We start from the raw sequence: 18,099 nt of genomic DNA on the forward strand, positions 1-18,099 counted from the left end.
GTTCATCAATCCAATCAAATTCAATCCTTCAGAAGTCATACATTTGATGGCCAGAACCAATTGTAATATTTCATTTATCCAACAGATAATCAGCCCAGCCAACGTATTTCATCCATTAGGATTTCATCAGCCTGTAAATTTAAAACATATATAAGCACCATGTAATATATGTGTATATTTATACTTTTTCACCAATAATGGATTAAATAACTAAATACATTATGAGAAGGACAATTGATAAACAATACACAACTCCCTACCTGTATGCATACTTTTGCTCACAATAAATAACATATTTATTTAAAACCATCATGTAAGCAGGAATATGCATTCATTGTGGCCACATCCCATCAAAGACCACAATTTTATCCTTAAATAAATCTTAGGTTATATGGCCATACTTCCTCATATGTATTAGTCTACTTCCCCATCAGCACCCCATATTGAAAAAGCATACTTCCGATAAGAGGGAAAATATTTCTACTTCTCTGTGTAATCAAACCCATCATATGAAGTACACTTCAATTGAAGCTAAAATGATGTCAGCATATCATCTTTCATGGCTGTTTTCCTGTTTTTCGATGAAGATTCCATTGGGGTACCATCCCACCTGAAATTAAAGCTTTTGTCCTCATGACTCTGGATTTGGGAGAAAATTCTCACTAGAGTGGGATATTTCATATATGGATATACCACTCTTTGTGAAGTCCTAATAGATGAAATGTGTTGTGTTTCAAATGATGAACATTATGGTCTGGTGTCACGATACAGAGTCGGTCAGATGAAGTGTTTTGAATTGGATTGAATGCTTGTGATTCTGTAGTGCTTTAGAAAATGGAAAATTGTCTGATGACTGAATGATGTGTGGACATCATTTTAGGTGCACTTGAAGTGTACTTCATATGATGGATTAGATGGTTTGATTACACAGAGAAGTGGAAATATTTTCCCTTTGATGGGAAGTATGCTTTTTCAATATGGGATGCTGATGACTGTATTTCTAAGTGCGTTATAGATTCCAGAGGGGGTACTATACAACCTAAAATTAATGCTATTGGGTTATGACTCTGGATTTGGGAGAAAATATGCACTACAGTGAGATACTTAACACATGGATATACCAATTGAGTTAACTTTTTTAAACAAGCTCTATTTAGATGAGTAACACATTTTAATAGATACCACTAAAACAGCCTTATAGCCTACGATTTATTTAAGGATAGAATTGTGGTCTTTTGACGGGATGTGGACACAATGGACACATAATCATGTTTATATTAAATGATATAATGGTTTTAAATAAATGTTATATGCAATGTTAGTAAAAGGTTACATTTAGGCAGGACGTTGTGCATTGCTTGTCAACTCTTCTTCTTGTAATGTATTTGAGTATTAAATGCATTGTTGTTCAAAACCTATAAATATGCACATATATTACATGATCCTTATATATGTTTTAACTTTACAGCCCTGATGAAGTCCTAATGAATAAAACATGTTGGACTAATTAACTGTTGGAGAAAGCAATTAATAAAATTGGATCTGAACATCCAATATATGTATTTGATTGAATTAATGTTATATGTGCTGTTTTTGGATAACGGAATTGCATACTTTGAACTTTTATTGCTCTATTTGAGTCATACTAATTGTCATTGTTTGCACTCCTTTTTCCGATGTTGGCAAAATATAGTAGTATTTATGTAGTGCGCGAACAGTAATAAAGTGAAAACACAGGACAAGAAAAACATCACACCAATCTAAAAAAGAAAATAACATAATAAATAAAATGAAACCAGAACGGCAAAAGCCCAATCAGTATAACTAGATATATACACATTTTTTGGCAGGTATAGAGCTTGCAAGCGCAAAGCATCACTTACAGTCTTCTGGTCATGCTACACCACAGGAAAGTCACAAATTCAGTACAATTGTGATGAAGCATGGGCCGGACTCAGGGACCATGCTAGTTCCACTGAAAAAAATTACCTTTTCTAAGTCCAGCCCAAAGAGTTCTGATCATGATGGACAAGGCTGCGAGGAGCCTATAGAGAGTTGTGGATGATCGTTGTAGTGCAACAAGCTGGCCTGGCGTTATGGACAGTCATCTCTGTAGTTGGAGCTTTTCACCGACAGTTGTCGCAGGTGGCAAAGGCTTGGCATGAACTGGCATGTTTGTAATGGTGAAGAGCCCAATACCTCAGGATTCCACCTTACTTTATAGAGGAGTCCACTCTGATTCCATCCAAAAGTCCAGGACCTGTTGAGGCACCACTTTGGGATCAATGATTCACTCCAGCAGAGGTTAGCAGGGCTCAGGTAGGCCCAGGCAGCTCCAGTGCAGCAGGTCTGATGGGCAGATGCAGGGTGGTCTCTGGAGCTTGTTGTGTCCCTGTAGCTCAGAATAGGAGGTCGGCCAACAAAACCTTGGAGTTATTCAGGTAGCTTGGGAGGAAGGGAGCAGGTTTTTTTTTTGCAGAGTTTTTTATAGCTAGACTTGGCCCAAATCGGGTATCAGAGCACTTTACATAGCACCAGTTATGTTACATGAGGACTTACATTCATTTTTGTTAGACACAGGGAGATTAGGTGATTAGCCCAGAATCACAGGATGTTCAGCATCATTGCCGAGACTCAAACCCAGTTCCCTAGATTTGAGGTCAACCGCCCTAGCTGTTAGGCCAATCTTCCTTCTCAGAGATCAGTGCAGGTTTCAAGCAGCAGGGGTGTTCTCTGGGGGACAAAGCAGGCCCCAAGCTGCAGGGCAGTCCTCTGAGGAACAAGGCAGTCATTTCTCATGTACTATCCACAGATCCAGGAGTGTACTGAAGAGGTGTTCTGAGGGTCCAATATTTATACATGGCGCCAGTCTGTAAAGTAGCATGACATCCTTGGTACCCCCACATCTTGTTCTGGAAGGCTTTTCCCTTCCCCTACCAAGGCTTTGTATTTGCTGGGGCAGCCCCTCGAGATGTAAGTGGGCAGCAATCAGCTCCATCCCAGCAATCCAGACAGGATGGCCCATCCTGCCTACATCCTGTCCTCTTTGTCTTAGTGTTTTACAGGAATACACAAACTCCCAACAGCAGAGCTATTCACTGTCATGTGACCCAGAAAACTGACAGAGACAAGAAAATGGTAAGTGGAGGAAAATGCCCACTTTCTAAAAGGGACATTTTCAGAATTGTGACATAAAATCCGACTTCACTATTAAGGATGATTAAAGAGGAGAAATTACAATTCATTTGAATCTAAATATAACAGATCTACGTGCTCCTGTTCAAAGGTTAACACTTATTAAATGTAATAAGGTAGCCCACTGTTATCCTGTGGGAGAGGTAGACTTTACAGTACTGAATAACTACATTAGGAGCCTTTTACTACCATGGCATGTAAAACGTAATAACACATGTCCTATCTTTTAAATTCTATGCACCCTGCCAATTTAGCTTTTTAGGTTCTACCTTAGGGGAGACATTTGTATTGAAAGGACATTTAGGATTTGCTAAAGGATTATTTTACCAGATAAAAATTGCAGTTTAAGGCTGCATACCTGATGCAGTGGCAGAAGGGAGACATGTTTTAAAGTTCTAATTTAGTGTGTGACAGTAGTGCTGTAGACCAACTAGAAGCATTTAATTTTCAGAAACTGGTTACCATGTAGTACCTTCTATTAGGAACTTATGACTAAATTAAATTTGCCACTCAGGGTCCCTATTATATATAGGGGGTCTTTTGCCTGTTTGCGCCCAGTACACCTTAAAAGAGGTGTACCGGCGTAAACAGGGAAGGTGCACCCTATTACATAGAATGCACTGAACTAGCGCAACACATTGAAGTGAAATATGGAGCAGCTTTGAAGCAGCCGCTCTGTGTTTCACTGTGCAGGTGGGAACCTGCATGCAATCTTAAAGATGTTTAGTGATCCACAGCCCCTGGGACCCCTACCTTCCCTGGGACCACATATATTTGTCATAAAAAAGTGTGTGGGATGCCCTACAGCCTCCCCCACAGCCCTGGGGACTGCCACCCCCCGGGGACTAACATAAATTATAAAGAGTGGGGGCTCTGGCCCCCATGCAGCCCCAGGGACCGCCACCACCCCAGGGCACAAACACAAACACAAAGGGGATCCGTTGTGGACCCCCTGCCCCAGGAAACACCACCTATCCAGGGCTTACATAGAAGGGAGGGGGGCTATTCGGCCCTCCTCTTGGAGCCTCACAAGGCCCTAGGGAAACCCACCCTCCAGGGTCGGCTCCTGCAGTGTCCAGGGATGCGCTCCCCTGGGACATCTCCCGCCATCCCATAGCAAACACTGTGCTCCGGTTTCTGAAAGCGAGAAAATGTTGCTCTCGATTGCTGAAAGCGTAGCACACTTTGCTTTTTACCCACAGGGAGTTGCATGTCAGCAGCTCCCTGAGTGTTAAAAGCAATGTGAAAATGGCTCAGGAGGTTGTCCGTTCTGCCCTACTCCCTTAAGTAAAATAGAAAAAGAAAAGTTCATTTCCCGGGAGATGGGGTTCCCGGGGCCCAAATTGACCTGGGGAGTAGGTGCAGGGCAGCCCCCTCCCATTTTATAAAACAAAATATATAGGCCTGATCCTGGGGGATGGGGTCCCGGGGGCCAAACTTTGGCTTCAAGAGGGTTGATGCACGGCCCACTTTTTTTTATATAAAAAAAGAAAAGGGGGCAGTCCCAGCGGGATGAGGTCCACAGAGCCAAGAATGGCCCAAGGAAGGGGCCATGTGGTACCCCTTCCTTTACTTAAAAAATAAAATAAAAGTAGGCCAGGCACCGGGGATGTGGTCCGGGGCCAAAATCGGGCTGGGATGTGGGCGGTGCTTCCTCCTCTCCTATTTTCTTAGAACATACATATGTTTTTTAAGGCTGGCAACTTGCTGAGGCCCTCCCCCTTTCTCCACTACTCTCCAAACGTGCCTCCTGGTGCGCTGCTGGTTGAGTGATGAAGTGCCCTTGGATGCTGAGGATCCTTGGGGCAAGAAGATGACCTATTACATCCAGTTAGCCCCACACAGTGGGAGTGCTAAGAGGTAGTCAGATGCCATGCCCCCTTTCTCCACCACTCAGCAAATGTGCCTCTTGGTGCACTGCTGGTGGGGGAATGAGGTTTCATTGCCTCCTGAGGGCATCAGGACTAAAGCGGACTTCATCCCCCAAGACCAAGTGCACCAGGAGGCGCATTTGAACAGTGGTGAGTTTGCTTCCTGGTGGAAGAAGAAGCCATGGCCTCCGACAGGCTCTCACCAATCCAGATGTATAGGAATTACTGGATGCAACAGGAGGGGCAGTTCATCCCCAAGGACTCTCAAGAGCCAAGAGGACTTAATTCACCAATTAGTAGTGCACCAGGCTATGCTTTTACAGATTGGTGGAGAAAGGGGGTCTGGCCTCCAACAACCTTTCAGCAATCCCCCTGTGTGGGACTTACTGGAGGTAACAGGAGGGCTAGTTGGCTGCCAAGGACCCTCAAGTGCTAAGGGGACTACATCCCCCTAGTTGTGTGCCAGTAAAAGCTGAATAAATATCTCATTTCCATCCTGAGAGTACGTTATTTCCTTTGTTGACCTGATTTCTGGTGATTTGCTGGCCGGTTGCTTCACCGGTGTATGTACCACCTTCCATGGGTCCGTGGTCTGAGCAGACACAGGAAGTTTTATATATATATATATCTATATATATATACACTGAAAAAATGACAGGTTTCCGGGACATTATAGTTAGAAATGAGCATTTACAAAACCTTAGAAATTCACTGAAAAAAACATAGGTTTCAGAGACGTTCTAGTTAGTTGGACATTTCACTCATACAAAACCAGAAAAATGTGTCCGTTATAGTTAGTTGAGCTAACTATAACTCGCGCCCTTGCAATACACTGCTGATGACGTCATATTACATCACTCAAGACACGGTCATTGACATCACTGATGACATCACTGATGAAATCTCAAATGACATCCATGATGACCTCATCCAATTGAAAATCTGATGCACCTCCTCACACCCGAATGTAATGTTTAGTACATCTACTCTAAAATACAGACTGCCATTCTCAAAAGCATGGGCACACCAATACCAGTTACTGAATACCCACTCACTGATTCATAGCTCTACACACATATCTACACTCTCATCCATACAGTCACTCGTAAATGCAGTCACACTCAATATAGCTATCATATGTACTCATACACCCATACAGACACTCACACAACACCACTCACTCATTAGTTATTCACACAGCTAGTCAGTAGTGCAAAGAATCAATCGCACTCCCATTTACTCCCCTACAATGTTATACACACACCACCTCACTTATTCATACAGATACTAATACATACTTACGCTATTCTACAAATACTGACACAAGCACACACTCATCCATACAGGTACTCTCACAATCACTCTCTCTCACATATAATCATTTATATACTCTAACACTCACATATACTACCTTTCACATATATAGTTACTCACACATATACCACTGAGATATCCATTCACTCACCAACACAGCTATACACACACTCACGCACCTATATAACCCCTCACATATAAACTATTGAACCCATACACCCAGTGTATTACCCACTCACACATCCATCAAGGGAATCAAACACACACTACCCACCCACACAGACTCTGAAACCCACATTTACGTACTCAGATAACAAATAAAATGGCCAGATATAAATACTCATATAGCTAATCACCAACCCAAGCAGCCACTTACACACCAACTGACAGACTGATACAGACATTCATACAGATTAGTCAGTCACCCATGTATTAGTAAGACACATTTAATCACTCACTTATACAGTCAGTCATGCACCTATTAAATCCTTAATTCAGACACTCATATGCCCACTCATTCTTCAATATACCTTGGCATGTATATGTATAAAACAGTAACTGGAAGATGTTATCAGTGATGTCACTGACCATGTCATGAGTAATGTAATATGTGACGTCATCAGCAGTGCACTGCGAAGGGGGCGATTTATAGTTAGAGTTATAGCTTTCTCTGGTTTTGTACGAGTGAAATGTCCAACTACCTATAATGTCCCTAAAAAATAAAGACATAAATATTATATATATATATATATATATATATATATATATATATATATATATATATATATATATATATATATATATATATATATATATATATATATATTCACTTAAAAAACCATAGGTTTCAGGCCTTATATAGTTAGGAATTAGCACTTAAAAAAAGCATTGAAATTGCTCCTATTTAGTTAGTTTTACTAACTATATTTCTCGCACCCGCAATCCCCTGCTGATGATGTCACAGATTACATCATTCATGACATGGTCAGTGACATCACTGATGACATCACTGATGACATCTCAAATGACATCACTGATGACATCACTGATGACATCTCATTTGACATCACTGATCACATCACTGATGATATCATTCATGTGATAATACGATGCACCTCCTCACACTCTAACATAACCTTTTTATACACCCAGTGTTAAATACAGACTACCATTCTTGAAACCATTGACACACCAATACCAGTTACTACATATGCACACACTGATTCCTAGGTCTACACACACATTGACTCATTCACCCATAGAATCACTCATACATACAGTCACTCATCAATACAACAGTATCATATGCACTCATACACCTATACAGACACTCACACACTGCCACTCATCCATGGAGTTACTCACACACCTAGTCAGTCATGCAAAAAATCAATCACGCTTCCATTTCCTCAACTATACAGTTATACACACAACACTTTACTTATTCAAACACATACTAACACATACTTACTCTCTTATACAATCACTGATACAAGTACACAATGATCCATACAACCACTCGCACATTCACTGGCTCTCATGTATAGTCATTTATATATGCCAACTCTCACATGCACTGTATTTTACATATGTACTTACTTGGACATGTAGCCCTGAGATATCTATTCACTCACCAACACACCCATGCACACAGTCAACCGCCCATGTAGCTGTTTCCACATGCACTCTTGAACTCATACACCTAGTGAATCAACTGCTCATACATCTATGCAAAGAGTCACACACCTCCCAGCCACCCACACACACACTCAGTCTCCCATTCAAATACTTGGGCAACCAATCAATAACCCATATAGCCACTCATATAGCTGCTGATCAACACATGCAGCAGCTTACACAACAACAGACATACTGATGCACACATTCAGGCGCGCTGGAAACAGCCATTATTTATGTCACTCACTTCCGATAACCCGACATGGGAATCGACAGTGAAAAGAGACCAGAAAAGTACAAAATCATAGCGTCACCTTTTAACATGCAAAATCCAATTATTTCAAATATTTCTCTTTGGACTGTGTTTGTGGCCAACATTCCAAGATAAAATATACATATATTTAGCGATCTCTTATTTTGTTTTTCAATATACAAAAGTGCAATCAGCATTGTCTACTTAATCTAAATCTGCCCTCAAATGGGCAAATAGACCTATGCCTTTTAACTACATTCATAAATAGGATAACACAGTCAATTGTCAAGGTTATACTAATGCAACACACTGTATACAAATTTCTCAAATGCTTCCATACCCCTCGTATTTATAGGCTACTTATGCTGCTACCAGCGATCTGGAATGCAGTACAGATGTGTGACATGTTATCTCGCCATGAATAGGCACAATAACCTTGACATTAAAATTAAAAGGTTTCGACGTGATAAAAGCATCAGTTCATTGATCAGGTCATTATTCATCCTAATCCATCAACACTTATACCCTACGGGTGAGAACCATGCTATATCTTACAACCTACAGTAAACATTACACTTGATTTCGCTCAGTAAATCTCAGAACACTACTAAATTTATGGCAGTCATTTCAGAAGACATTATATGTTAATCTATGTTCAATCCATAACAAACTGTGTACATAGCAACTATGTATAGTTTTCTATATATACTTTCCAGATTAGCATTTCGCAAGTACAAAAACGAATCCCACAAATGTTTAGCTAGCTCTTCATTGCTATTTAGACCCGGCAGGGTTTTCATTTGAAGATCGATTATATATCTAGATTCCAGTCTCCTCAGACTGGTGACTCTGTCCCCTCACCTAGGGTGCACTGGTACATGGTATAAGGCAAAGAATGTCAAGAGACCCTTGTTGCTACATTGCTTGGCCATAACATGTCTTGCCACCAGGTACCATATGTCAAAATTCTTGATTGCCCTTGTGAGCTCCAGTATGGGCATTTTGGTTTGATGTATTGTGCTCCCGATGTACTTGAGTCCACAGGGGCAACTCAAACAATACACGGTATACTGTGTACTGCATGTGATGAATCTTTTAATCATTCTTGATTTCTTTAAGTCTGGTACATCATATGACAAGACCCGTTTACTCCCTGCACAGGCTTTCACGTCCCACACGGAAAGAGCCCATATAGTTCATTCCCAAATGGTTTCAGCACTGCTATATTCAGATGGCTACTCGTGAGAGAATTCCTTAGAACCCTTGCCTTTTTAAGGTTAGCATTGGGCGGGCTGGAGTATCTGTTCCAATGACCGGGTCCATTTTTAGTAAATTCCAGTTCTTACATAGAATGGTTCTTAGCTCCCTGGCCTCACCTGAGAATGTAGTCACCATACTAAACTTGCAATCATCAGATTTATTAGTAGCTTTATTCTGTAACAACTTGCTTCTCGGCACGGAATTCACTCTCCGTAGTGCGTTCCTAAGGATACGTTCTCCATAGCTTGGGGTTCGGAATTCTGCAAGACATTCAGCAGCATGCTTTTGGAAATACCCCTCACTGGTATTGTTTCTTTTAATGTGTAGGAAATCCTCACACAGGATGCTACTCATCAGTTTGGGGGGATTGTTGCTGAGAGCATGTATTATCGAATTGCCCGCAGTGGGCTTCCGATGCAGTTTGGTACATAGTTTCTGGGTGGTCACACATACTTCAAGTCCAGGAAGTTCACTGTAGTAGAGCTAATGTCCGCACTGAACCTCAGATTACTATTGTTCTGGTTTAGCACTTGTACATATTGTAATGTTGTTTCATTAGATCCCCTCCAAATCAGGATGAGGTCATCAATATATCTGTACCAAGCCACCTCTTTATTTGTCTAAATGCTGTTGGTATCTGCCCAGGCCACCTGCTCCTCCCACCAGCCCACAAACAAGTTTGTGTAGCTGGGGGCAAAGCAGGTGCCCATCGCAGTTCTGGGTACCTGCCTGTATAGTTGTTCCTGGTACAAAAATATGTTGTTGCTTAGACAGAATTCCAAAAATTCAAACAGCATGTTGAACCGCCCTCTGTTGCTGTTTGAATTTCAGTGATCGGTTCTTCAAGAAATATTGAACCGCCCTCTGTTGCTGTCTAAATGCTGGTATATATATCTCCGCACAACAGTCTCTGTTCTGGGAGCCTTCAACTCTGCAGGGCGGCTTCATCAAGAGACCTGGAGTGTCCCGTAAATCAAACATAGCAAGGCACAAAAAGACTTGGCATCAACAAATTTCAAAGTCCAATTCTATGAAGCACCTGCATTTATTTAAATATTGCAACACTGGCAGCATTTCCTTTCTTATCCTGACACATTTCGGCTACATACATTAGCCTGGTTCACAGGCAAGTCTATATAAGTGCACAGATTGCACACATCCTAAATCCTCACCGTCACGTGACTTCTGCTGTTCCTACAAGTCCCATAGTGCATCTGCTTGGGAGTCACATAATCACTGACTGTCATGTAGTTATGAATTATTGCTGAAATAGCATCAACTTCACAGTCTATCAATTCAGTTCAGTTGATCCACCAAGCTACCTGCCAGTTCAATTAAAATCAATTCTATCATTCCAAATCATGGACTCCCCTAGTTGGAGGAAATCCTGTTCTTGATAGATATATATATAACAGTTGGCTTTGCGTTTTGGCAGCGAAAATGAAAGACTTGAAAAGAGCTCATTAATGGCTGGTTATATTTGTACACAGTTGCAAAACTACTGCTACCATCATGCTTTGCTATATCATGTGACCTATTGGAGGAGAATACATTGAAGGTGATATAAAGTAGTAGCCTTTTTACATGTGTGCATCCGCCCTGCCTGTGAAAAAGAATGCTTAGTTCGAAACGCGTAAGGCTTACCTATCAGAATCTTCAAGTTTCATGACACTGCTGCCGTACTGGTTGGTGAGTGCGTCCTAAGCCTTGGGCACTTGTGGAAAAGTATATTACACACGGCAGTCCTGCCGTGAGGTTGCCCCACTGTGCTATCATACGCGGGCCAGTAACTTTGGGAATACGAGGCTCTGTGTGGACCAACAGCTGGCTTTGCATTTGGGCAGCAAAAATGAAAGACTTGAAAAGAGCTCATTAATGGCTTGTTATATTTATACGTTTGAGGACGGAATTGCAATAACTATTTCAATGTGTGCACAGAGGGAAATGAAAAGTGACACAGTTGCAAAACTACTGCTACCATCTTGCTTTGCTTTATCATGTGACCTATTGGAGGAGAATAAATTGAAGGTGATAAAAAGAAGGAGCCTTTTTACATGTGTGCATCCACCCTGCCTGTGAACAAGAGCGCTTAGTTCGAAACGCGTAAGGCTTACCTATCAGAATCTTCAAGTTGTTTCATGACGCTGCTGCCGTACTGGTTAATGAGTGCGTCCTAAGCCTTGGGCACTTGTGGAAAAGTATATTTCGCACAGCAGTCCTGCCGTGAGGTTGCACCACTGCACTATCATACGCGGGTCAGGGACTGTGTGAATACGAGGCTTTGTGTGGACCAACAGCTGGCTTTGCATTTGGGCAGCGAAAAGGAAAGACTTGAAAAGAGCTCCTTAATGGCTGGTTATATTCGTACATTTGAGGATGGAACTGCAATAACTATTTCAATGTGTGCACAAAGGGAAATGAAAAGTGACACAGTTGCAAAACTACTGCTACCATCATGCTTTGCTATATCATGTTGTTGTAAACAAATCTAGGACCCTAATATAAAAATCCCGATTCATGCCCTTATATAGGTCTATTTCATCATATCCTTATAAAGGCATACAAATCATTACCATATTTGGCCCAAACCATACAGCCCAAATACGGCAGGGATACTTTCACTAAGCTCCAAGAATTAACAACGTTTTCTTGGAAAAACCCGCCTTCAGCAGCCCAGGACTTCCCCTGCTTGAATATTAAGTTCTCCTAGAACTCTTTGCATTTTCCAAGAATTGATCCTTTGAGTGACATTATTAAGTCCAAACATGCGTCAAACTTGGCACCTTCAAAGTATAAATATGCCTTGATTTGCCCAATCAAGCACACAGTGGTTTGGAGCAGATCGACTATCTACTTGCCCGACGCCCTGCAGCAGCAAGTGCTGAGGAAAGCCGACCCTCCAGCAGACACACTGCAAGACTCTGCCATTTTTCCTTGCCGAGAAATCCAGTTCCAGTGTTTCCAGTTTACCCTTGCGGGTATCTGGGAAATCGAGTCCCGAGAACGAGATACAAGACCTCCTTCATTCTGAAACCAAAGGCACAGAGCTGATTAGCCCTATTAGAGAATTCTTGGAATTAGATTCCTGCCAGAAGAAACCCTAGACTTAAACTCCTCCTCTTATACTCCCTCCCTCGTACTAGACTTAGGTTAGGTACACCGGGGTAGGCGTATTTCAGAAGCACCACTTGAGTACTTTTAGTCATCCTTTATTAGTGTATATATTTTATACATTTTATACCTTTTGTCCACTTTATGGCTTAACACCCATATCATTCTTTTACAGTACTATTTTATAATACTCTTTTTATTATATGCATTGTACTTCATAATAAGCTTTACTATTGTAGCAGTTCATTTTCAATGCTTGAGAAAGAAGACTGTTCAATAAATAACCTCTTTTATTGAAAGCGCCCGTCTCTCTAATTTCTCAGCCGCTCTGGTAAAACGAAGCATGCATGATTGACTGAGTGAATTAGCTATCTATTGTTTCCGCAAATCTAGAGATTGCTTTCTTAATAATAGGAAACAAAGTTGTCATGTTTATGCGGTTGTCAGAAACTAATCCCTTCTTGTGAATTCGAGAAAGTTTCTAGTGACCTCTGAGCTTGCTGGCACTCACAATTAAGTCTAATATATTCGGTAGAGACCCAGGGGATCTCACGCCTGCGTCTAAGCTACAGGATTGTTATTCCAATGCGCAGAGCCTATTGGGAATATAGGATCTCCACTACAAAGTGACCTATTGGAGGAGAATAAATTGAAGGTGATTTGAAGTAGTAGCCTTTTTAGATATGTGCATCCGCCCTGCCTGTGAACAAGAACGCTTAGTTCGAAACGCGTAAGGCTTACCTATCAGAATCTTCAAATTGTTTCATGACGCTGCTGCCGTACTGCCACTCATGTAGCTACTCACCAACCCATGCAGCCACTTATACACAAAGTGAGACACTGATACAGATATTTACATATTTCAACATTACTCACTAATACATGTATTCACTAAGTTACACTAAATAAGTCAGTTATGCAATCATTTTTCCCCCCAAAAAACATCCATTTAGACACTTATTTACCCATTTATTCTTCCATCGACCTTTAGATATACATACATAAAAAATATTTATTTTTCAGAAAGACACACATTCACTGGATGATTTCATCAGTGATGTCATCAGTGATGTCATTTGAGATATCATCAGTGATGTCATGAGTGATGTCACTGACCATGTCATGAGTGATGTAATATGTGACATCATCAGCAGTGCAATGCGGGCTCGCAAGTTATAGTTAGCTGAACTAACTATAACGGGGAATTTCAATGGCTATGTATGAGTGAATTGTCCAGCTAACTATAACGTGTGAAACCTATGTTTTTTCAGTGAATTTCTAAGGTTTTTTAATTGCTAATTCCTAACTATACCGTGGCTTAAACCTATGTTTTTTCAGTGAATTTCAAAGGTTTTGCAAATGATAATTTTTTAATGTATTAATTATTATATTTCTTTATTTTTATACTAATTTCCTACATTTTGTAAATATTTTTTTTATTTTTTAAGTTAGATTATATATTTTTAGTGTAAAATAATGAAAAACTGAATTCAAAAATAATTTTTAATTACTTGGATTTCTTTTCAATATACTAAAGTGTGATGAGTGATGTCACTGACCATGTCATGAGTGATGTAATATGTGACATCATCAGCAGTGCAATGCGGGCTTGCAAGTTATAGTTAGCCGAACTAACTATAACGGGGGCAATGGCTATGTATGAGTGAATTGTCTAGCTAACTATAACGTGTGAAACCTATGTTTTTTCAGTGAATTTCTAAGGTTTTTTAAATGCTAATTCCTAACTATACCGTGGCTTAAACCTATGTTTTTTTCAGTGAATTTCAAAGGTTTTGCAAATGATAATTTTTTAAAGTATTAATTATTATATTTCTTTATTTTTATACTAATTTCCTACATTTTGTAAATATTTTTTTATTTTTTAAGTTAGATTATTTATTTTTAGTGTAAAATAATGAAAAACTAAATTCAAAAATAATTTTTTTATTACTTGGATTTCTTTTCAATATACTAAAATTAATTCTATATATTTTCTTTTTCCAAATTTTTTTGGGGGAGAATCGTATGGTACGCGTACGGTGATCGCACCATCCTTTGTACGGTTAATCGACTCTGTGCGTACCAGCGCGTATGTTACGAATACTGTTTGACGTTACGCGTCACAGCGGCGCTTCCGCGTCACGTAATATACGATTGTACGGCGCCCCGTACGCGTACTCCGCAAAAGTTTCTAATTGTTTAAAAAGATATATTTATGTATTTACTGTAAATATTAAGGGAAGACATCTGGGATAATCATGACAATTGTTTTTTTTTACTTTTAATAAGCGTATATTACTTTTAAAAGCAAATACGCAAATCGCGTTGGTACGTCGTCCGTATGCGCACCGTAAGCGCACCCTACGCGTACGCAAAGCCATGTGACTTTAAAAGAATAGATTTGATTGGGTCATAATAATTCCTATTCCAACTGTTGAAAGACCCCACCCATTCTAATCATTCTTCTTTGACTTTCTCAGGAGAACCATCTCTTCTGTGGAGCTTCAGTCATTTTAGAAACCTACTTCAACATGGCTCAACTTGTGGAATCCTCTTCGGAGCACTCATCAGAGGAGGAATTTGTTGCAGAGCAGCCTGAGGAAAAGAGGAAAGAGGATGTCATTTGGAAATTTTTCAACTTTCCTGAAGAACAATAAAAGGTGAATGCCCCTTAAGTCACACGTAAAATATGTGACACTACGCTGTCCAGAGGTGACACCAGCAAAAATTATTCATTTGGAACAGCAAGCAAGGTCCGCCATGTAAAAAATCTGCATCCTCGCAATTAATCGAGAGCTTCTTCTGAAAGGCTGCGGGACAACCCTCCACCTGCTGTTCCCAGCACTTCTACTGCACCACCACCAGAAGCAAGCAGTCCACACCCGGACATCAGACCAGATTTTGCGGATTTAGTTATACATTGCAAATTTTGCAATGAGATTCTGTGTTATAAGGAGCAGTCTATTGACTTGATTATCCGAAGGAAACGGGAGCACAGTTGCTCACGTCGTAATTTTTTTTTGTTGATTTGTTCCAGTTGGACACTTTTTTTGCTTGCAGTTTCTTTTTTTTTGTTTAAAAAAAAACTGTTAAAAAAATCACTCAAAAAATACAAAACTAAACAGACAAAAAAACGTTCTTCTCAGAACTACCTTCACTTGTCAAAAAAAGAGCTATATTTCTATCATAGTGTGTAAAACTTTGTCTGAATGAATGTGTAGTGCATAAATGAATGAATGAATATATTAGTAGTGCATGGTGAAAGTGAAAGTGCAGAACTATAAGGAAGTGCTACAGCATAAATCTATAAGGTGTTTAATTATAGTATACTGTAGTACTTCCAAAGCACTTGAATGTAACATATGTGCATAAATATGTTACAAGTCTATGCTTCCTTTTGCACTGCTGGTGAAACTGCCTGGGTGAATTTTTAAGTGTTAGGGGCAGATTTACAACCCCCTTGTGCCTCTTTTACACTGCTGTGGTGCAAAAGATGTGCCATGGTTTGTGGTATTTACAATATGACGCATCTGAGAGGTGCATCACATTCTAAATTCCTGGACCAGAAGTAGACATTCCTCTGTAGGTGGGAGGGGGGTGTCCCAGTGCAGGAACACCTCCTAAAAGTGCCAGAGTGAAATCTACAAGATTTCACTTGGTCACTTTTGGGCCCTTGCTGCGTCATAACCCTGCACCTGCTTGAAGCAGGCGTAAGGATTGACACAGCATTGTGAGCATAGGTCTCCCAGAGCATTGCTGGAGCTGCTTTGGGTTTCTGAATGGCTTACTTCAATACTGAAACAGTGGTGGCTGTCAGGAATGGTCTAGACATTAACTTAACATCGGGTAAAACCCCTCATCATCTGGTTCCTGCAATCACAATGTTGCTTGGTCGCTCGATCAGATGGACGCAATTAGTGGCAAAATTCCGACACAAGATGGAGGTAGCTACTTCTAATGTTTCTGATCTCTCTGCTGGTCAGCGTTCTAGACTTGCTAGATGACGTGCTGGAGCAGGGAAGTTGATGCGCGAGCGAGGTAACCGCTGCGCACTTCAACTGTAATCCCCTGAGAGACGGAAGCCTCGCCGTGCTCTTAGATCTCTCTTTGAACCGTGTTAGCGGTATTTTCCAGTCAGCCATTTCTGAATCCTGAGGCGTTCAGTCTCCCCGTTTAGTTTCTTCAGGAGGCAGCATTTTTTCCGTGTAGACAGCGTCAATCCTTGTCAGCTGTTAAGCGGACCTGATTATTTCTTAGCGAGCGCATACCAGTGATGACAGCGCTCGTACTCCTGTGTTGACGGCGCTGTTCTTTCTCAAGCTGACTCTGAACTTCACCGGACAACAATCTCCAGAGAGCGCATTCCAGTGTTGACAGCGCTTGCATTCCTGAGTTGACGGCGCAGTTCTTTCTCAAGCCGACTCGGAACTTCAACGGACATTATCTTCAGTGAGCGCATTCCAGTGCAGACAGCGCATTTCCTGTCACACCATTCAGAACTGCAGCAGATTAACCCGGTAAGACTGTTCCTTGAATTACCGGCTGAATCTTCGTTTGTTTCACCAATGAAGAACTCTTACATTATATGACTATGACAACATAATCATTTTGAGAGGAGTCTCCGAGCTCTTAGTCAAAGGCTAACTGTGTTTGTTTCAATATCAAAATATTCAAAAGACTTTATTTCTGAGTCAGTAATTCCAGACATTGTGTGTAGAGCAATCTTCTGAGGAAGACTTCAGTATTCATCCTCTCAAGGCACTGGGCAGCAGTTTGATCGTTCTACTAGCAGGTTCCTGAATGTAGATAGAAATATATATATATATTTTTGCTTACCAACTCAACTCTTCAATTATACATTCTTGCCTACGGAGAACAGTTAATTCTTTAAACATCATTTTCTTGCCAAGCAAACTCTGCTCCTTAGACCATAACTCCGTCCCTTCCACAGCCTAAAAGACTCAATGATTAATCTCCAGAGAATCAGCTTGTATCAATCCAGCTTTGAGTCTTTACAGAGAGAGGCTTAGGTACACACTCAGTCAGGTAACCCTAATGTTTTAGAGTAAAGTACAGTCTAGCTAAATTCTGATGTTGTGAGAATGTAGTAATGGTTTGTTAACTCTTGCAGGTGAACTACCATATTCTGAAGAAGAAGGAAGTCACCAGTGTGTCTGTCTCTCTTGTTAGTCATCCACTTCCCCTTTCCCCTTCGCTTCTGGAGTCAGAGAAATCTGGTTCAGTGGTGAGAGGGAGTTGGGAAATTAGCGTCACTCTTCAGCCAGGCGTCTCTACGGAAATCTGGAATTTCAGGTACTTGCCCCTTGACAGATTGAAGTGCCCGCAGTTGCCTTCCGTCTGGGCGTCATGGCTGAAGGTTTAGATTTGAAAGCTCTGGGCTCAATTTTGGAAGGTTTA

General features: G+C 40.8%; 1 protein-coding gene across 1 annotated transcript in view; it reads right to left on the bottom strand.

Moving 5' to 3' along the window:
• The window catches only part of LOC147732932 (von Willebrand factor D and EGF domain-containing protein-like), a 1,979,930-nt gene that overhangs the window by 1,094,615 nt on the left and 867,216 nt on the right, over positions 1-18,099 (bottom strand). The window lies entirely within an intron of this gene.

The sequence above is a fragment of the Lissotriton vulgaris genome, chromosome 2_1 (genome assembly GCF_964263255.1).
Source record: "Lissotriton vulgaris chromosome 2_1, aLisVul1.2, whole genome shotgun sequence".
Taxonomy (NCBI): domain Eukaryota; kingdom Metazoa; phylum Chordata; class Amphibia; order Caudata; family Salamandridae; genus Lissotriton; species Lissotriton vulgaris.